This window comes from Rhinolophus ferrumequinum, chromosome 14 (genome assembly GCF_004115265.2).
Source record: "Rhinolophus ferrumequinum isolate MPI-CBG mRhiFer1 chromosome 14, mRhiFer1_v1.p, whole genome shotgun sequence".
In the NCBI taxonomy this organism is placed as follows: domain Eukaryota; kingdom Metazoa; phylum Chordata; class Mammalia; order Chiroptera; family Rhinolophidae; genus Rhinolophus; species Rhinolophus ferrumequinum.
Window position 1 is genome coordinate 573624 of NC_046297.1, and position 21763 is coordinate 595386.

Sequence of the window (21763 nt, forward strand, 5' to 3'; positions counted from 1 at the left end):
AGCAAAATGCCCTTGAGATACACCAGAGTTGCTTCTTGTATCAGTAGCAGATTTTTTTTTTTATTATTCCTGAATAGTATTCTGTGGTATGGGTGCCCCAAAGTTGTTTAACTGCTCATCTATTGGAGGACATTTTAGTTGTTTCCAGGTTTTAGCTGTTAGTAATAAAGCTGATGTGAGCAATTGTGTGGGCATACATTTCCATTTCTCTGAGATAAATGCCCAGGAATGTAATTGCTGGGTTGAATGGTAAGGGCATGTTTAGTTTTTTTAAGAGACTACCATGCTATTTTCCAGAGTGACTGTGTCACTGTACGTTCCCACCAGCAGTGTGTGAGAGGTTCCATCTCTCTGTGTCCTTATCAGCATTTAGTATTGTCACTATGTGGCTATCTAGTAAGGGTGTCGTAGACCTCACCTGTAGACCTAGTTCAGTTTTTGAACTTAATCATACTACTAAATTTTTTCATAGGTCCATTCTTTTAGCCTTTCCCTAATCTCTTACATCTGCATTGTGCTGTATTGGCGGTCTTTTCCAAGAAGCATGATGTTTGGAAAAATACAGACATGACTTCAGTTCTCTGCTTTATCACGTATGAAACGTGTAACTTTGGGCAGCCTTCTCTTCTCCTTCTGTGAAAGGATTGCTCTAACTAATGTAAACATGAAATAAGATAATGTGTGTATAGTGTTTAGTAGATGTCACACCCTCAGTAGATGCTACTTCCTTTTCCTTCTGTGTTTTCAACTCATCAAAAATGTGGACCAGAACAAAACAAGTTCAGAATCTAGACGTAACTACTAGAGACCTGTTTTCATTCATTAACCAGATAAATTAGTATCTAGAAAATATTCTTCACTTAGATTGTAAAACTTCAGGAAAATTTTCCTTTACCTCTTAGGCAAATTCTTATTTTAATTGCTCATTGAAAGAAGCCATACTTTTAAGCCTTTAAAACTGGAAATATGGAGCATAACCTGGTAGAAAACATGCAATTGGTATATAAATTCTGACTCAGATCTTTTCATATCTTCATGATCTGTGTTATGGGGCTTCGGCCTTTGGGAAGGCCGAAGGATTTATCATTGTCATTTATGATGATCAGCTGCTAAAGTCTTTGGAAATGTCCCATGCAGGAGAAGTTGAGATTGGAGTGAGTGGGGGATGGATGCCTGTGCTATTTGATGGCACTAGGCCAGGGGACTTGGGGTTGGTGACATCATGCCCCAATCCCCAGGCTTCCTGTTCCGTGAGGTGCCCTGAAAGATCTATAAACACAGGTAACAGTGGCAAAAGAAGGAAAGTGTAGTATACTCTCAAAGTTCTGATTAGCTGACTACAATGCTAGATAAACGCTCAGAGGAATTTTACCCTCTGCTGCCCTCCCCTATTTAACCTCAAACTGGAATGTTCTGGATCTAATGCAGAGCTGGCTTGACTATCACTTTTTCATAAGAAAATAAAAATTACATTCAAGTGAAATTACACATTAGTCCTCTAATTATACATATGGTTTATTATGTAGAAGAAGATGGAGAAGACAATTTGCCTTAAAATCACCTCATGTTTAAAGAAAGGAAGCTGGACAGTTTCCAGTACCTACTATTTCATTGCCAAATATTTATTTGCTTATTTATGTGCAAGAAACATTTTCTTTTTTCTTCTTTTCATATAAATATGATTTTTAATTGAAAAAAATACATGTACCAAATTGGCATGGTAAAACATTCAAGAATTATAGAAACATATGTAAATGAAAAGTAAGCCTTCGTGATTCTCCAGATATCCAGGCCACTCCCCTAAGGCAACAAATAAATTTAACATGTTTCACGTGCCATGACTCCAGGCGCAGGAAATACAAGGATAACAAAACACACGTGGTCCCAGCTTGTAGTGCTATAAGGGAGAGAGAAACCTGAATGTAACAGCACAGTAGAGTGCGGTGAGTGTCCTGAAGGGAAGACGAGGGCAGGGGAGAAGCACGCACGGTAATGTAGGGAAAGAGAAGTAAGGCATGTTGCCCAATGCCACAGTTTGTAAGTTACAGACAGGATCTCTGAACCAATCTGTTTGAATTAAAGCCCAGATCCTTTCCGGGAATTGCTTGCTGTTACCAGTGGGACATTCTATTTTCAATTTCACTTTATATGATGTCTCAGGAGATAAATTTAATAGCAAGGGGGAATTTCCCAGCTACAGAAAGACAGTGCTGGACAAAAAATGATTAATAATGGCTATTTCATAGGAAATCCTGTTTTCCTTTGACATTTTGCTTGGCAGGTTTCCAAGAATGTGTAAGCTATGTTGCTAGTAGCTCAGTCTGCATTTAAAGCTTTCAGCCCCTGAATTTAGCAGGCTATTTTGAGCAAAATATATTATCCTACAGTATAGTAACTTTGTAGGCAACACACACAGACACACGCATGCTTCTTTCCTTCTGCCTTAGGAAGTGGTGATATGAAAGCGGTTCTCCGCGCTGTGTAGCACCCACAAAGTTGTGGAAGAAGGCAGAGTCGCCCGTGTGGTCCAGGCCATGAGAGGGCAGCCTGGGGTGGACAATGACCGAGTCAGGGGTCTGGCGTCCGCAGCTGAACTTGTTCGGCTTCCAGAGAGCACACGGAGGTTTATTGGGAAAGAGGAAGCTTCTATGACTCAATTTCATAATTGTAGAAAGGAATGGAAATGTCTGCTGCCAGGGCAGGCTTGTCGCACACCTCCAGGGGCACTGTTCACACGGAGGACTGGTAGACGGCCTGTGCAGTTTGCAGTGTGGGCACCTACGGCTGGCCCACTTACCTCCCAGGATTGTTCTGAGAGGCTCAGTTATACATAACCGTAAAGGACGTGATGAACTATAAGCCTGTCGACATGTAAATAATAGCAGTAATTGTTGGTGCTGTTTTCCTGGCCAGCTCTGTCATTTGAGCAGAACATTCTTCTTTAGAAGTTTGAGAAGGAGAAGCAGAGCTCCTGTTAGCTGGGAGCTGGCCTGACGCTCATAGGGAATCTGTGAAGTTTTGTTGACTATAAACATGCTCAGAGAACACCAGCCTCACAGCAGACCACTTTGAGACTGTAATGGAGCAAGAAAAAGTAAGATGGCTGCATGATCACGACTGAACAGACAGAAATAAGAAACGGTCCAAACCGAAGAAGGAGCTAATATCGCCCTTTCCTGGGGCCGTAATGAGTGACTACTGCTGCTTCACCAATTACAGCTTCAGCTCGATTTCATTCTCTCACTGTCCATACGAGGCTTATTAGTAGGATACCCTATGGGAAAATTACTTCTGCTTCGGGACAGCATCTAATGCAGGGAAGATTCCCATTTCCATGAATGCTCCCCCAAATCACCTAAGACAAGCCCCTAAGTCCTTTCTAAGATCTTCTCACTGAGATGTCCCACGATCCCCCACGGTACACATTTCTCCTCCTTGCAGTGAGTCAGTAAACAAGCTTTCTAGGGCTGCAGATGTGCTCCTGGTGGTCTGGCTGGGGGACATTGACAGGGTCCCTCACTCTGCATGTGTCAGAGCGCAGGCGCCTCTGACTTCTCCAGGGCTTGCCCCTGGTGCTGGTTCTGTGTCAGGATCTGGTACCCCTGAGGAAGTCTGGCTGGCCGCAATCCCAGCCTTCCAGTCCTCTGTGGGTTATGGGGACGTGGACACAGTTTCTGACAGCAGTGACGGCTAACTCTTACTTGATGCTGGCGACGCATCAGGCCCTCTTCCAAGCAATTTGCATATAGCAGCTCATTAGTACTGACACACTGCGCACTGCATGCTGCCATCACTGTCACTTTGCAGATGCAGAAACTGAGGCACACAGGTGTTAGTGACGTGTGTAAGGTCCCACAGCTAGTAAGTGGAGACCCAGGACTTGAGCCAAGGAAATGGTATTGCATTCCCTCAGTCTGTCCAGCTGCTCTCACGAGGTGCATCCGACTTCTGAGAGATGCAGTGTGACTGATTTGTTACAGCTCAGCTTATGTGAAGAGTTATGTTACATGTGAGCAAGGGTGTCTTTCATAGAAGTTCAGTCTAACGATCTTAAAATGTTTCTCTTTAATAATAGCTTACTAAAGTCTTTACACACATCACTTTTAGCCTTTAAAAATCTTTCTCATTATAATAACAATGTCAACTTGGGGTATAATTGACATTAACTGATCCATTCCAGCAGAAAAATACGGGACTTTGGAATCAGATGGACGAGAGTTAGAAGTCTCTCTCTTTAATCAGTGTATGACCTCGTTGGTATTATGTAATCTCCATGAGCCTCACTTCCTTCATCTATTCAGTAGTGAAACTGAAACCTTTTTTACGGGTATTATGAAAATTAAACAGAATTATTTGCATAAGGCTATACCCAATAAATATTACTTTTCTTTCTCAAAATAAAGTATTTGGGGCTTTGCCAATTTTAGTTTAAGTGAGAATTATCAACTTTGTAAGATAATCCTCCAGGCTGACTTGTGAAATACTGAAAAGTGATTGCAAAATTATGTAGCCATGCTTCTGTTTGAAATTTGGTCTCCATGAAGACAAGCGCCATATCTGTTTCATTTACCAGTGCCCAGGATGATGATTGAATGTGAAAATAATCCACCTACTGTCACTTTTGGCCATGGAGAGATGTTGTGGCCAGCTGAAGGTTAAAAGCAATTCTTGGGTTAAAAACATGCAGCGTTATCTGGCATGCTTGTTTCAAGTATTTTTTTTTTCAAATTTACACATTCATGTTTAAAATCATTATAGTTTACAGAGGTAAAGTTGTGAAAAAAGTACCAGATTTGAAAAATTCTTTGCAGCCAATGTTCCAATAATTCTCTAGACTCTATTCAATACAGTAGATTTTCTGTCACCTATTTAGAAAATTAAAATTTTATTAAATGTTAAAAATAAACCATGTACAACTGAAAGCACTGGATGGAAGATATTTTATTTTAAGCATAATTGAATATTAACTTAAGTTTATTTCTCTTTGTGGATTTAGTCAAAGCTCAGTCATCTGATTGAATAAATGAAGCTCCTTAAAAACTGCATCCATGAAATAAATAGATGAAAGAAGTGTCAAAATTGGAATACTAACTCCTATACATAAAAATGTTTACATTCTACCAAATACAATATCATTAAGACAATCTTGTGTTGTAACTATTATTCCTGTTGAGATATGATGGGGCTAATAAATAATATTCTTTACACACAGTTCAGAACCAACTGAAAAATAAGAAAAAGCAGTGGATGGAAACCAAATGTGAACTTCATATTGAAATTAGGAGAATGTGATTCCAGGTATTGGCAGGTGGGTTTACTAATCTTGTGCCCCCCTTGTCACAGGAAGGGCAGACCCGGCCTGCCCCATGGACGCTGCCCCGTCAGTGAATTACCTGGAGGAGCAGTACAGATTCTCTCCGAGGCAGGAAGCTTCCCAAGAGAAAGGGAAGAGAGAGGGAGCAGCTGCTATGTTCCCAAACTCACAAGTCAGGTGAGACGCTCCTCTCCCCAGGGTGGGGCGCGGGCAGGTGGGGAGGGGACAGCTGCGCAGAGAGGCTGGCTGTGTTATTCCAGTGAAAAGGACTCTTCCAGGGAGCAGCTCTCGGACTGGCGGGATGTGGTAAATTCGGTGTTAAAGATGGGAAAACAGCCTGGAGCAGAGTACTAGCTCTACGTATTCCAAGTAGAAGGTGCTAGAAGTGGGAGTGGAGTGAACCGCTTCACTGCACTGAGCCTTGGTGAGTGTGGTCCGTGATACAGTCTCCCAGAGTTAGGGGACAGCGGGGGGCCCATGCACGGGGAGGCCAGAGCCGAGTAGCATGCATTTGCTGCTTTCTGTGCATTTGCTTTGTGATGGGGTGATGAGCTCATTAGAATGAAGACGTTGCATAGATTTCTATTCAGTGAGTGTGCAAGGAGTGTGTAATCTGAGTTAGTGCGAGAGATGTGAGTCATTAAGAAGCCTACACTGGAGACGTAGCCGAGTGCACACGTGTGTGTGACACGGTGTTGAATAGAAACACCACAGAGACTCCGGGACGTTTGTTCTAAGAGCGGAGGCCGCTAGAGAGGCAGTGTAAGTGACTGGTGACTGAAGGCGCAGTTCCCGGGGCGCGTCCATGGCTGGGAGGATGGGACGGGGGAAAGTCGCTCCCAGAGACTCTGGTACGGTTTGCAGAGGCCACCAAGTTCCAGAATGGAACTCAGAACTGCGCCTTTGGGCCACGTGGGACTGCCAGCAGTAGTGGTGAATCACATCTGTGTCCTACCACTCTCTGGATGAAAGCATTAGGAGTCGGTGCCATTCTTTGAGTCTGTAATACTTGTCTGTCATTTGTGGGCAGATGGACAGAGCCTCTAAAATCTGCGCAGTTTGCTCGTCTTACTCACATCTAGAAACGTGAACAGATCGAGCTCGGTCTGCTTTAGAACCCACGCTGTCTATCCTGCTGAAACCGCCTCCTCTCTCCTGATGGGTCCGGGAGAATGAACGAGATGACGCACCCCTGTGCGTTGTGAAGGTGACGCATTAATTCATTGCAGTTCTGAGTCACGGCCCTGCTCTGAGGTTTTCTTTATTCTGGTTTCGTGTCATTTGAGGGCCAACACTGCTAGGCACATGCCAAAAGCACGGTATTTCCTGCCTCCCAGGAGTTCCAAAAAAAGAGAGAACATTTTTAGAGGCTTAGCAAACATTCTGTGCTTGGGTGTTTTCCTGTTAACATAGTTTCTAAAATTAGTCTGTGGGGAACTCCATAAGTGTTTCTGGGCCGACATAAGATGGGCAGATCAGGTCATTGATGTAACCCCTCATTCATACTATGTAGCATGTGATCTCACACAGGAAAACTGGCAGCGTGTGCAGAGCAACCAGGTGGCGCGTAGGATCGGGCGGGGCGGTGAGTTTGGGTTGTGTGTCTCCGGTGCCTGCAGTAACCTGCACTCGTTTATATAACTCATGTGTAACATCTAAACTCTGAGCAGGAGCTTGACACTGCGGCTTTGAATGCTGTCCAGTCGCAACCTGAAGAAGGAGTTGTTTTCTAATGCAGCTCTGCCCACACCTCACAACAGGGAGGGACGGCACCCTGACACCTCCGCCCAGAGCAGCAGTGCAGCAGTCGGTGGCCTGGGTTGATGGGGTGCTGGCTTTGCCTGGGGCTTTCCAATACTACCGACAAAGTATGCATTAGTATCCACCAAGTGCAGAGGTTCAGCGTCTTCCCACAGAAACACTGATGGAGCTGTTTCATTAGTTAGCTCGTAACAGCAAAACAACCAGATTGGACACCGACACCAGTTGATCTATGAGATAAAAAGCTCCCTTTGATTTGCATACTAAGTTGAGGAGATAAACACTGATGCCCATCCCTGCTGACAGTGTGGAGCCTGGGGTGAGGACCAGGCCAGCTGGTAGGCATTGTCCGAGCCAGGACCCTTGGCTGGGCTGGGCTGCGGGGGCCTTGTTATTGGACTGATCACGGGTCCTGGGGGTGAATGCAGCATCCGGCGAGGTTTCTGAGTCAGTGCTGTAGCAGGTTCTCATCCAGGGTGGGCAGGTGTACAGAAGGAATGTAAAATGCTTGGGCACCAGGCTTGTGATGCTGTATGGGCACCAGGATGAAGGAGGTAGACAGAGACCAAAGGAGCACATTTTTTAAGACAAGGAGAAAATTGCTGATGTTGCTTTACGGAGGAGGGGCAGAGTGGAGGAGTGTTTTTCTACAGGTGCTGGGGGTAGATGCATACTGAACTGTCAGTGACGATAGTCTTTATACATGACAGAGCTCTGTATTACATGTATAGAATGTATTATGTGTATGCATATATTTACATGCATGTAGCTGTATAGCACAGGTATATATATTACACATATACAATATATATTACATGCATATATCTATATATTATAGGTGTAGATGATATATTACATGCATGTGTCCATATATTACAGGTACAGATGTTATATTACATGTGTGTATCTATATATTGAAGGTATGTATGATATATTACATGTATACAACAATATATATTACGTGCATATATCTATATATTACAGGTATAAACGCTATTATTACATACATGCATCTATATATTACAGGTATATATGATATATTACATGTATACAATACATATTACATGCACACATCTATATATTACAGGTATGTATGATATATTACATGTATACAATATACATTACATGCATATATCTATATATTACAGGTATATATGATATATTACATGTATACAATATATTACATTTATATATCTATATATTACAGGTATAGATGCTGTATTACATGCAAGTATCTATATATTACAGACATATCGGTTATATTACGCATATACAATATATTACATGCATGTATAATATTGCAGGCATATAGGATATATTACACATGTACTATATATTACATGTATATATATTACAGGTATAAATGCTAAAATACATGCATGTATCTATACATTATGGGTGCATATAATATATTACATGCACCTGTATATTACATGTATGTATATCACGTGTACCTACATATTGCATGGATGTATCTGCACATTACAGGCAAATATAATATATCACACACATATAATATATATTACAAGTATGTGTCTATATGTTACCCACAAATAATATATGCATTACATGCGTGTATCCATCTACATTAGCTCATACGTGTGTATGGTAAAATTTAGAAGACTCAGAATGAGATCAAGTAAGTTAGTGTTTATGCCTTTCCTTGCCTCCCAGATGTCCAGCTTCCCACCCAGAAGGTGAGTTACAAGGCCAGTTGCTCAGCTCCTCCTTTCTTGTTCTAACTGATTAGCCTTCCCAAGCCCAAAGATACCTGCTCAGAAACTGTTCAGCCTCTGTATTTTGCTGGCTGGTTAAATTTAACCTTACTGACCTGTATTTCAAAGCCTCGATGCTTTTACTGTTCTCCTTACTCTCCTTTCTTCCCTAACAGGCTTCCTGTGTCTCCCCACTGCATGAACGCGTCCCCATTCCTAGATGTCATCCCACTTTTCATTTTCTGGTCTGAAATCTCTGCTTCCTTGAGATTGATGTCAGACCTCGTTTCTTCCGACTGCTCTACTCCCCTGATTACCTTCTTGTCTGAACTCCTAGGAATCTACGAAAGGGGTGATTTGAGCTCCGTTTTCAGCATTCCCAAGTGATGCCAAAATACATTAAATAAGATATTATGCTGCGTTATTTTGGCAGTAACTATATAAATCCAAAGAGGCAAAAAGGTTAGCTCAAAGGTCTCAAATGTTACAATTAGAAATTTGTCTTTCATTAATGAAAACAATATCACCATGCCAAATCTTTCAAAATAAGGTCCCTGGGGGAAGAGGGTAAAATGCAGCTGTAATGGTGAGGAGCTGCAAACCACTGACGTGCACATTAGTGCTGAGTTATGCCCAGACGGCGTTGAGTGTGTGACCTTACCGGCAGGCAGATGGGGCGTGATGGGGCGTGCCCTCGCGGTGTGACTTTGGGCGTCCCTGTGGTCTTCCGGAGCCTCGTTTCTCCATAGCACCCACCGTGCAGCAAATGCCGACGTTATGTGTTGTTGTTGTTGTACTGCTGTGTGTGCTTTGTACCCCTGGGCAGCAGAAGAGCTACCCTGCACCCCCTCCTCCTGCAGAGGTCCACAATCCAATCCCTGGAACCTCTGGGTATCACCTTATGTGGCAGAGGGGACTTTGCAGTGTGATAGAACCAAGGATCTTAAAATAGGGAGATTGTCCTGGATTATCCAGGGGCCCGGGGTTATCCTGAGGGTCTTACAAAATGGAAGAGGAAGGCAGAAGATTCAGGAAAGGAGACGAGAGGCAGTCAGTGTTGGAGTCAGACTGATTGATGTGGGAAGGAGTCAACCTGCTGTTGCAGCTTTGACGGCAGAGGGGGCCCCAAGCCAACGAATACAGTGTCCTCTAGAAAGAAGCTGGGAAAAGTAAGGAAATGACCCTCTCTTGGAGCCTCCAGAAAGGAATGCAGCCCGGCCAGCTGGCCACACCCTGCTTTTACCAGTGAGACTGGCTCAGACTTCTGACTTCTGGAGGACAGATTTGTGTGTTTCTTAAGCCGCTGAGTTAGGGGTAATTTATACAATGTCAGAAGACCAGCTTTGTATAGCTGACAGTGCAGAATAGTGTTGGATGAAAACAGACGCATAATAGGGCATCCTGAGGGTTCCAGCAGAGGCGTAGCAACTTGTAACACACCCTTCCTAGTGGAGACAGGAAACCAGACCTGGCCACAAGCCAGCTCCCTTCCTGATGGTGGATTTCCATTAGAGTACACGTTAGAAACACTGGGGAGATTCCGGCTGTTGCTGCCAGGTACACATGCTCACTGTCAAGAAGTCCATGCCCAGCCCCGCCAGGTTCCTTCGGTGTCCCTGCGTCCTGCAGTTAACAGCTGTTCCGAAGGGCCCGGGGTCCTCCTCTGTGTGGACCACACAGCGTGTTCTGCACACGTCACCCTACCTCATCCTCACAGAATTCCTAGGGTGGGAAAAAGAAATCAACCTTGTTTTTAACTTCACATCATGAATCTCCGTGGATCTTGAAATCAGTTTGGTGGGGAGTGACCAGCAGTTTTAGCGTAAAATACAATAGGAAATACCAGGGCGCTACATGAAGTAAGAGTAAGTAGTCTCCTAAAATTCTGGTATCAATTATTTAGATGTGGTGTGTCCTGGGTTGTGTTGTAGGACATCAGTCTTGCTAGGGGTCCTAGTAACAAATACTTCTTATATACATGGGTTAGATTTTAAAACTGTAGAACCCACCGGCGAAGTGGTTGAGTCCAGGCTCTAGGACAGGGCTACCTGGGTCTAACCCCGGCTTTGTCTTACCGGCTCTGTGATCCTGAGCTGATCGCTCACACCCTCTGTCCTGCCCTCATCTCCTAGGGTCCATATCCTCGACCTTTTGGAGGACCGAATGGGTCAATCCAGTGAAGCTCTGTGAACTGCGCCCCAGCAAGGGGCACTCAGCCCACGTCACTTCCCCACTGGGTAGGAAGGGGCAGGACCTGGGGACCCTGCTGTCTTATAAAGGCCGGTCTGAGGGTGAAGTCTAAGGCAATTTATGCTGTTAACGTGTTCCCTCCAGACAAACAACAACAACAAACAGGTTTCCCTCTACAGTAGCAAGTTGTAACCACGGAGGTGGGTGGGTGGGTGGGTGGAGCCTCATCTTCTCAGGAGGTGGGCCTGTGTGGCCCGTGTCTTGTCTGGCAGAGGACACAGGGTCAGCGAGTGTTCTGTTCTGAGTTTCAAGAGGAGGACGTGTGCAGTCCCCACTGGTTGACAGAGAACAGACTGGTGTTGCTCAGGCCTTCACCGTGGGGGTGCCACATGCGTACTGCAGCCAAAGGGAACGGCCGTCAAGGAAAAATCCTGCACGTGTCTGGGGGTGCGGGGGGGGGGGGAGAGAGGGAGGGAGGAGGGGAGAGGAGATGCTGTCCAAAAGCCTAGGAGGTGACTGCGGGGCTGCTTTTGTTCTTGTGGCTTGTTTTTGTCTTTTGCTTTCTCCTGCTCTGTGTCCTCCCTCTGCTCCAGCGGGCAAGTCAGGCATTCTGCGAGCGTCTTAGGAAGGGTCCTGACCCTACCTGCTATTAAGTGCTTTCAGTGGTGACGGAAATACTTGCTTTCATAGGCTCTGAAAATGTAAGAATTTAAGTAGTTAGGACTCTCTTAAGTTAGGTAAGTCTTAATTGATAAAACTATTCCAAGCCCTTAAACCATTGGTTTTAATATTCAGCCAATATCCAATTTAAAATAAATTCCATACCACCTCTGATCTGAGGGACTATAGAGTGGTTTTGTTGCTTTTAAAAGTAAGGTAGCACTCTAATAAAATAAGTCCATTTAAAATTAAAGTTTTAATGATTAAAAATGTTGGAATTTGAGGATACCCAGTAAATAATATCCTCCTTCTTTTCTTGAACTTGGAGCCAAGTGAGAGGTGAGCTCAGTAGTCCACTGTGCCTGCCGAGCGCACGCACGTGGCCTGAGTGCAGACACAGTGGACCCCTCACTCTGAACAGATCACCAGCGGAAGCCCCCACACCGCTGTACTGCCAGCCTCTCAGGAGGGGCCGCCCCCCACCACCTGGGAGAGGGCAGGGGTCTGTAACTTAGTACCGAGTGTCTGTTCCTGAGCACGCTGGAAGCCAGCATCTGGGTAGGTGCTGGAGACACAGTCTTGAGGGGAAGACGAGTCCTGACTCCTTACTGGAGTTTGTGGTGCTTGGGGTGGGGGTAGGGGTGTCACAGCCCATCGAGACAATAAAGAAATGCACATGTCCAGTGGACAGACCGGCTCTGAAAAGACTGAGAAAGGGCCTGTGAGCTGTCTCAGTTTCTTGTCCTAATTCAATTGTCAGATAATTCCTGGGAAAGAGCCTGTGAAAGGATGGAGAGAAGGTGCCTGTTCACGTCTGTCTGTGTCTGGATTAGGAAGGAGTTATGTTGGGAATTAGGGCGCTGGCTTACCCCTTACAGTCCAATGGTTCTCATTAGGTGAGAGAGATTTTGTATAGAACAATAATACATATGACTCTAACTAACTAGGTTTCAAAATATTCCATCATTTGACAGAAGCTGCTTTGTAAAGGATGAATATAATGAGTTCCTTCATAATAGACGATCAAAATAAGATGCACCAAAATCTTGTCCTTTCCCAGTACTGAGTACAGGCTTTATTCCGAGGAGAAAACTGTCTTCCTTGTGGAAATGAAGGAATCACGGAAGGAACTGGAATGACATACCAGGAAGGATTTCCTTAGAGTGGGGCTCAGGGCGGGTGTGGGGTGATCTGTGCAAACAGCCGAGTGCAGGGCTGGTGACAGCTGGGTCACACTCACAGGTCAGGTGCTGAGTGTGTTCCTCAGCTTCTCCCAGGAGGAGGCGGGCCAGGGCAGAGGACAAAGGACCCCAGCCTTCACCGCCTGCCCACTCGCTTCAAGTTCTGTCCTGAGGATTTTCTGCCTCCACCCAGCGGTCCTCATCCCACCTCTGTCTCTACTTTCTTATTCTGACTCATCCTTGTATGTCCTTCATTGTGGTACCTTTTCTTAAGTTTCTTCCTACTTCAATAAAGATTCCTCTATATCTAAAACAGTGAAATAAATATTGCCCCACTGACTTTGGTGTTTAGTGGAAATTATATACGTGTATATCTTTACAGGACAAGATCTCTCATTACTTGTGTTTCGGTTAACCGTCCAGTGCCCAGGAGGGAACCATCCTGTGCCCGAGGCTCCTGCCAGCTTCTCTCCGGTGACCTGTGGCCCCGGGGCCTCTCGGTGAGCAGGATCTCCAGCCCCACCTGTTCTTACTGGAGCGGAACATTCTCGGGTGATTCACGCACGATGAAGCCTGAGAATCCCTGCTAGAGGACAGAAACCTGCGCTTCTCTGCGAGGCGGCTGTCGGTGCAGAGTCTCATCACCAGAGGCCGGAAGTTAGTCATCAGGACCGAACTGAAGGCTCCTGGTGGCTTCAGGTTCCTGTCATGTGGTGCCATGTAAGATGGTGACTTAGACACGAGGGACCGTGGAGGGTGGAAAGGCTGCTGGGGCCGTGGATACTGTGACACTGCTTCAGCATGACAAACAGCCCTGTGTTTCTCAGTATCCACGTGGGTGCCCGACCAGCTGGAGAAGCTGGACGTGCATAACCAGTTCAGTCCTGACAGTCAGGTTCCCAGAAGACGAGCCGGCCACCCGGCCCTCCCGCCAGCGGCCCGAAAGGAGCTGGCGGGAGTCCATCATTCTCAGGGTGCCTTTGTGAGTCACGCCTGAGTCCCACGCCACCTTCCATACAGGCTCCCACAGGGAGGGAATCTGGAGATGGAACGCCTGCGTGACTGAGTGTACGTGCCAGCTTTTGAAGGATTTGCCTTCCTGGTACAAAGATGGTTTCCTCACTGGCTTTGATGTCACACGTGTTTGGCCCCTGACTTGGAGCCCTCTGCTCGTGAAGAGTCAGCAGAGCACTTGGTGCCGCAGCTCCGTCACTAGGGGGCAATATGAGTGTGTTCATTGGTCCCCGCCACACCCTCATATGCCAAGGGCCCACAGCGCAGGCCAGTGGGCCTTGTTCCGAAGAACCTGACTGAAAGGTTATGGCCGGATTCCTTAGGGAAATGCTCTGCTCTTTTAGAAAGGGGACTTGTTCAAAATACATCCTGTGGAAACACGGGAAGAAGGTGCTGGGAATGCAGACAGTTGCAACAACTTTCCAGAACTTTGTGAAGACCAAACGGTCATGCTCTTTAGAGGGAACCTGCACATCCTGGTTGGGAATCCTTTGGTCGGCAATGGGGTGAGGGTCTGCCCCATGCCTGGGCTTCTGTCCCCCGCCCAAGTCACTACTCACCGTGGCCGCCACCCTCTGGCCCTCAGGAGGTGTCAACATGCCATCCTGTATTAGAACCCGGCCTAGCCCGGGTACACAGCCATCCTGAGCTGACCACAGCGCAGCTCAAGGGTCACAGCAGAGACTTACAATGCAGGGAGTGACAAGCACTCCCTAGCCTGAGGCTTGCTGTGCAAGGAAGACCACACCTGTCCTCCCCTAATGGGACAGGAGCACAATGTGGACAGGCCACTGCCTGTCCATCTCCCCAGGCTGCAGTTCCTTCTGCAGGGTGGCTTGTCCCCTCCAGTCACTGGGAGTTGGAGGGTTCTGATGATTGAACTCGGCTTCTTCACAGCCTCGACCTGGGAGGCTTATCTGGTATGTGCGAGGAGCCTCGTAAAGCTTGTGTCATGTGAGCTGTGGAAATCAACGCCAGCAGAGTTCAGTTTCTCATCACTGCTACTCTAAAGGGAAAACGTAGGAGGCTACAAATATTTAACAAGCAAGCAGCCAACCAAACATCTAAAAAAAGAAAACCCCAAACCGAATTCCAGAATGATCTGTAAGCCAATGCTTTCAATCGTAGAGTTTCATGATGAGGGGTCTCTCAGAACACGTGTCAGCCATGCGGTGTTCAGGGTGGTGAGTTGTGGTCTGTGCGGCTTTCTCCGTGTCCATTTGCTCACACTTTGCTTTGTCTCCCGTGCTGTCTCCACGGGGAGCTGTCTCCACAGGGAGCTGAACGCACAAATGCTGGGTGATGCAACCCTTAATTCCTCTGAGCAGTGTCCGAGGTACTTTTGGAATTAGTGTCCCTCATGCCACCTTCTGGCCGTCATTAAGAAAGCACCGAAAACGAAGCTGGTAGACAGAGACGACTTGAACTTGGAGCCTTGCCTTCCCAGGTCGGCTTTCCCACCCCAGCGACTACAGTGCTTCTCAGTGTGCGACCTGGGCCCAGCCGTCCCTACACAGCCAGCATCTCCAGGGACAGGGGACCTGGGTTTGGAGCAAGAACTGGCCACTCCTTTGTCGCTAAGGTCGGAGAACCATTGGCTTAGAGACCAGAATTTTCCTGCCTCTGATTCATTATGGAGTTTAGCTGCCTCCTCTGCCCTCCCCCAGTGCTGTCTGCAGCTACCAGTCCCCTCAGGGCTCATGCTTAATCGATAATCTGCCTTAGTGTCAGGTTACAGATGTGAACAAGGTCCTTTCTTCCTTCCTTCTTTCCTTCCTTCTTTCCTTCCTTCCTTCCTTCCTTCCTTCCTTCCTTCCTTCCTTCTTTCTTTCTCTCTCTCTCTCTCTCTCTCTCTCTTCCTTTCTTTGAACACAGTGAATTTCTTTTTTAATTTCGTTCCTCTATTTTGGGATCCCAAGTATTGTTGGATTCTTTTACATCTTCATGAAAATCCTGTTTCAATGCCATGTTATCTTATCTAGATCATGAACAAAATATTGAATATTTTCAATTTGTTTTACAAATTTCAAAACTAACATTCAAACCTTTTAAACAGCAAAAATGTGAGAGCCATAGCATTCACATATTTATATTCTGAAGGTTCTAAACCTTCATTAAAGAAACATTTGAAAAAAAATACTACATATCTATATCTGTCTATATATCTATCTTTCTGTTTTTACCTAGAGGTTATTAGTGAGGAAAATGCAACAGCAGATTAACATTGTGTTAAACTGACCTCGACCACAATTTGTCTTACAAATTCCAAAACTGTAACTTTCAAACCCGTTAAATAGGAAAAATATGACAGCCATGTCATTCACGTGTTTATAATTTGAAGGTTCTAAACCTTCATTAAAAGACATAACATTTGAAAAAATACTACATCTGTCTATGTATCTAATCTAATCTATCTATCTTTACCTAGAAATACTCATGGGCAAAAGGAAATGCAGATAAACACCTTGGTAAAAGTAAAACTGACCTTGACCACAATTTGTCTTAAAAATTCCAAAACTGTAACTTGCAAACCTTTTAGATAGCAAAAAATATGACAGATGTCATTCACATATTTATATTTTGAAAGTTCTAAATCTTCATTAAAAGATTGTAACATTTGACAAAATACTACATATCTAGTATAACTATATCTATCTATCTATCTATCTATCTATCTATCTATCATCATCTTTCTCTCTTACCTAGAGTTACTCATGGGGAAAAAGGACATGCAGATAAACACCTTCTTACACCTAAACCGACATTGACCACAATTTGTCTTACAAATTCAAAAACTGGAACTTTCAAACCCTTTAAATAGAAAAAATATGATAGCCATGTCATTCACATAGTTATATTTTGATGGTTCTAAACCTTCATTAAAAGACATCACATTTGAAAAAAATACATATCTATATCTAATCTGATCTGATCTAATCTAATCTGTTTACCTAGAAGTTACTCATGATGAAAAGGAAATAGAGATAAACACCTTGTTAAAAGTAGACCGTCCTTGACAACAATTTGTTTTACAAATTCCAAAACTGTAACTTTCAAACATTATGGATAGCAAAATATGTGACAGCCATGTCATTCTCATATTTATATTTTGAATATTCTAAACCTTTATGAAAACAAATAACATCTGAAAATGTTCTATTTTTCTATGTGTTTATCTATCTATATATCTATCTAGTATCTCATCTATCTATCCTTCTATCTTTACCCAGAAGTTACTCACGAAAAAAAAGAAAAGCAGATAAACATTTTGTTAAAACTAAACTGACCTCAACTGCCCACTACTTAGCAGGCAGGCTGCGCACGTGCGCGCGCGCTCTCTCTCTCTCTCTCTCTCTAAAATTATTATTATTTTTGTTAGTTTCAGGTGCACCGAACAATGTGATAGTTAGACATTTATCATTTATATCCCTCACACAGTGACAACCCCCCTCCCCCATCCACTACCCCTCTGACATCGCACACAGCCATTACATTTCCACTGTCTCTATTCCTAATGCTGTACTCTGCTTCTTGTAACTATATAAGGTTGTAGTTGACATTCATATTGTTCAGCTTCAGCTTCAGGTGTACAGAGCAGTGATCAGACATCTACACCATCCCTGAGGTGGTCTCCCTAATGAGATAAGTGTCCATCGGATACCCTACAAAATCTTTACAACATTATTGATGAGGCTGCTCTCTTCAACCCCGAGGTGAAAAGCCCCCAGACCTCACTACATGTGGGAGGAGCTGTGCGACGTGGCCTTGGAAGGCGCACTGGCCTTGGCAATACTGGCAGCTCTGGCTGCAGTGCTCACCTCTGCTCCCTCTTCCTCATCTCCCAAAGCCGCCTCATACAGCTTTGAGAAAGCACTCGGGACGGTCTCGTTGAGCCTGGCCAGAACCTCCAGCACTTTCATCTTGGTGGTCTCAGCGTGGGATCTTGCGCCCTACAGGAACTCGTAGCATGGAGGATCACTGTGGGGCAACAGGCGGGACTCCAGGTACTTGGGCTGCATGAATCTTTGGTGATGAGTTTCCTGGCTCCCCAAAGATGGCGTGGACCCCCAACACGTTGAGGGATTCCCAGACGTCGTCCTCGGTGGCACGGTTCCCCTTCAGTAAGATCACGGCCAGGATGTTGATCAGGAGACCAGTCTTGGGCACACTTGTCACTGTTCAGACTTCCCTCACTGGGGAGATCCAGCATGGCGAGCAGGGCATAGAAGTGATTGTCGGGGTCGACTCCCTTCACCTCCAGGCCAAAGACCAGCTCCATGCGCTCAGAGGCTCTCGTGAGGATCTCAGAAAAGTGCTCCTTGTGCTACTTCTTGACTGCCGTTAGCATTTCTGCCCATGCGATGCGCTCACCCATTTTATACTTCTCCGGCAGGAACTGCACCAGCATGTGTGCCTTCTTGGGCAGAGGGTCTTGGCGAGCTGAGCCAGTGGATACGCTATAAGGGAGGTGCTTGGGTCCTCCTCACCTTGGCTCTGGCACCTTCATCAGATCAGGAGGCCCAGTGGCTGAGGCTCCCTAAGGCTCCTGGAAAGGGCCAGGAGCAGGGCAGCTTGGGGGAGAACCCCCAGAAACAGGAGAAGAGGGGCACTCTGCTGCTGTTGCTGCAGCGGCCTGATTACCTCGGAGACTGTCAGTCTCATCTCCACCCTGGAGGCGTTTGCCCTGGGCACGGACCTTACTCTTCTGACCCCGCGGCATGATGACGCAGGTCAGGCACAGCGGGCACCAGTGTGGGCAGAGCAGGGGATGCCAGCTCCTTAGGCCACCTCGCACCTTGACGCACACAAGGCGAGACGAGGGACTCCTCTTTCTGCCACCCTACGCCACAGCTCTGGGACGAGGCCTCACTCTCAGCAGCCTGGCTCATGAGCACTGGACTTTACACGTCTGTGTAACTCATTTCCTTCCTGCCTCACAAAGCATGTTCACATACCCTGTTTCACTGGTCTTCTCGCTTGCCTTTCTACAGGCAACCTTCAAAGACCACGGGACAGTTTTCTCCAATTTTAATGTACATCTCTCCCATCCCATATACGTATATGTGTATATGAGAGGTGCATGTTAACGAGAGAAGAAAATTCAATTCTATCACATATAGCTTATTGTTCATTCAGCCTGTGAGTATTATTGAGCGCTCGTGTAATATTATATTACATGTAATTCAATAAATATGAATATACACGTTTGACCTCCTCCTCTAAATGACTCACTGTCCTAACATGTACTCTTTCTAGAGGTTCCTAGTATATTAAACTTGTTTGTACAAGTTTTAAATTTGCAGTAAATTTCTCAAAGATATTCTTCCTTACTAATGAAAAACTCCTTAAGGTTTTCTGAATGCTCGCCTGGGATTCCAGAACTCTTTCCTCAGTCTAGATTCAAAGGATCGAAGCAGATTGAAAATCAGAGTTGTCCTCGTAGGGTGATTCTCTCCCTGCGGAGAGAATTTATTTATAATAATGGAGCCTCTTATTCGTGCTAGCTTATTGTTCATTCAGCCTGTGAGTATTACTGAGCGCTTGTTGTATACAAGGCACTATTCCAGGGGATACAGAAATCGATAAAACACAAAAATCACCTACTCCCCTGGCGTTCACGTGTTAGTGGGAGGAGACAGGTGATAAACAAAACAAAGTATAATAAGTGCTGTGGAGAAAGATAATGCAGAGGACATTGGCTGGGCTATTGGAGGGTTTGAAGTGAGAAACAGGGCACTACTAAGCAGGTTATGTCTGAGCTGAGATCTGGAAGGGGTGAGAGACACCGGGGGAATACTGTCTCTGGGAGAAGGCGCGGTGAGTGCGAAGGCCCTGAGAAGGGCATCTGCGCGGCCTGTGCCAGGCTGGCAAGGGGCCTGACTCCTGGCCTCAGGGACGGAGGAGGCAGTGGTGGGAAATGAAATCAGATAGGGCACTGGCTTCTGGCTTTGTTGGGGCATGACAGACCATCGCATGGACCCTGGGCGGAGTGGGGAGCAGCTGTTCATGGGCTTTCAGTATGGACGGTCCCGCGTGGTTTGAAAGGATCTTTGTGAGGAGCATATGCTCGTGTCAGTCTTCCTGCTCCCTCACCAATACTTCTGGGTCATCTTGCAGATAAAGTCCTGCAGCCAAGTACTCGTTTCAGGATCTGCTTCAGGAAAACCAACTGGGAAGTCAGGCCATTCAAAGCATCATTCAAGGGGACATGTGAAAGATAATGGTAATGTTGGGTGCATAACGTGATCTAGAAATTACAGTCCACACAGGACCAGGGGAGCGGACGTGCCTGCACTTAGAGATGTCTGGGACATACTTGTTGAATGAATGATGCATGGGCCACACTGATCCTTCATAGCCAGTTGTGAATTGCCGTTTCGTGCCCTAGGAACTCCTTGAGGAGTCACTCCGATGTCCACTGTGTGTGACTTCTCTACTACACTGGCCTGACAAATAAGAACGGTGAGACATCTAATGGCAGAAACTAGATGCCAGAAACTACTGTTAAGTAGCAAAAGTCAGTTCTGCTGCTTTGACGGTTATATGGAAGGAAAGGTCTGGATAGTTACTGAAAACTATCAAAGTGGAACCACACGTCATTGGGAAACCGCAGCAAAATGCCCCAAGCTCCCTCAAGATGATCTCCTTACCCGTCTCTTCAAATGTGCCTGGAAAGCCTTTTCCTGGTGCAATTCCTTTCATGGGGTGCTTTAATAGAATGAGTGGGCCCTTCTGTCGCTATGCTGCTTTTGTACGGATGGGCTTTAAATTAATGAAATGTTACTATGAGTTCATTAAGAAATACATTTACAGCTTTAATATTTGTGTTCCCCTGACGCAGAAACCTAAATGGTTCCTGAAAATGAAACAAGGATGCAGGTAGTTGATTAAACATTATCTCTAAATGAAATAGAGCATTTTTTATAGGGAAAGAGTTGATTAATGTTGAACATGAAATCGGGAGGAACTGATGGAAATATTCACCAAGGAGTCACACTTGAGATGCTGAGTTTCTAAATGTGATGGCTTTTTTTATCTCGATAATGAAAATTGTCATTGGGAAGATGGCCGAAGGAGGTTATTACAGCTGTTAATGAACTAAGACTTGAAAAACTCGAGTGCACATTCATAAAATTGTTAGTAGAAAGGAAAATGATCTTATTTATGTTTTAGAGATACTAATGTACATGTTACAGACAACAGATTCTGCTCTGTTATTCTAACAATTTAAGGCATATATACAGCACAAACCATTTGTTTTTAAATGGCTGAATATAGCATGAAAAAGACACTTTACAGTAAAAAATGTGGTTTTATAATTTTATAACAAAAAGAATGCTATAGATCCCCAAATACGTAAAAAAGGCCCCCATATCCCTGACCTGTGCTGAGGTCTCTGGTAGACCAGCCCACTATGTCTAGATGTGTTTTCAACACCATATGCAAGTAGTAGGGAGAACATTCTGGTGACATAATGGCTCACAGGAAGATCTGCTTCCTGTTTCAGTAAATCACCTTCAGGAGGCACTTGGGTGTGAACAGATGGGCCTCGGGCTTGGGCTGGAAGGGGAAGGCAGGGAAGGCGGGATGGCAGGGAAGGCGTGGCTGGCTTGCTGTGAGAAATGAGAGAATGCAGCAGACGTTGGGCGGAGCGGGTGGGAGCAGGGCTTCCAGAAGGGTCTCCTGCTTTCCAGTGGCTGGCTCTCAGGCTAGCTGGGATGAGCTGCAGGACCCAGCAGAGGCAGGATCTGACAGCTGGAGGTGAGCACTAAGTTCCAGGATCATTTGGAAGCACGGTGGGGGGATAAAGTCTTTCATCATCTACATGGCGGGGTGGGGAGGGGGCTTGGGCCAACTTTTAATTAGAGGGCTGATCTCAGAAAGCCAGAGAACGTGGAGACAGGTGAACTGTTTACGTGCATTAGCCC

General features: G+C 45.5%; 1 long non-coding RNA gene across 10 annotated transcripts in view; it reads left to right on the forward strand.

Annotated features, from left to right (window-relative positions):
- Positions 1–16241, forward strand: part of LOC117034137 (uncharacterized) — a 91658-nt gene extending 75417 nt beyond the window's left edge. For all 10 annotated transcript variants that reach the window (XR_004425023.1, XR_004425021.1, XR_004425022.1 and 7 more), the window contains 2 exons: positions 5344–5491; positions 13204–16241. This is a non-coding gene — a long non-coding RNA (uncharacterized LOC117034137). The remainder of the gene's footprint in view (positions 1–5343; positions 5492–13203) is intronic.
- Positions 16242–21763: the final 5522 nt, after the last annotated feature.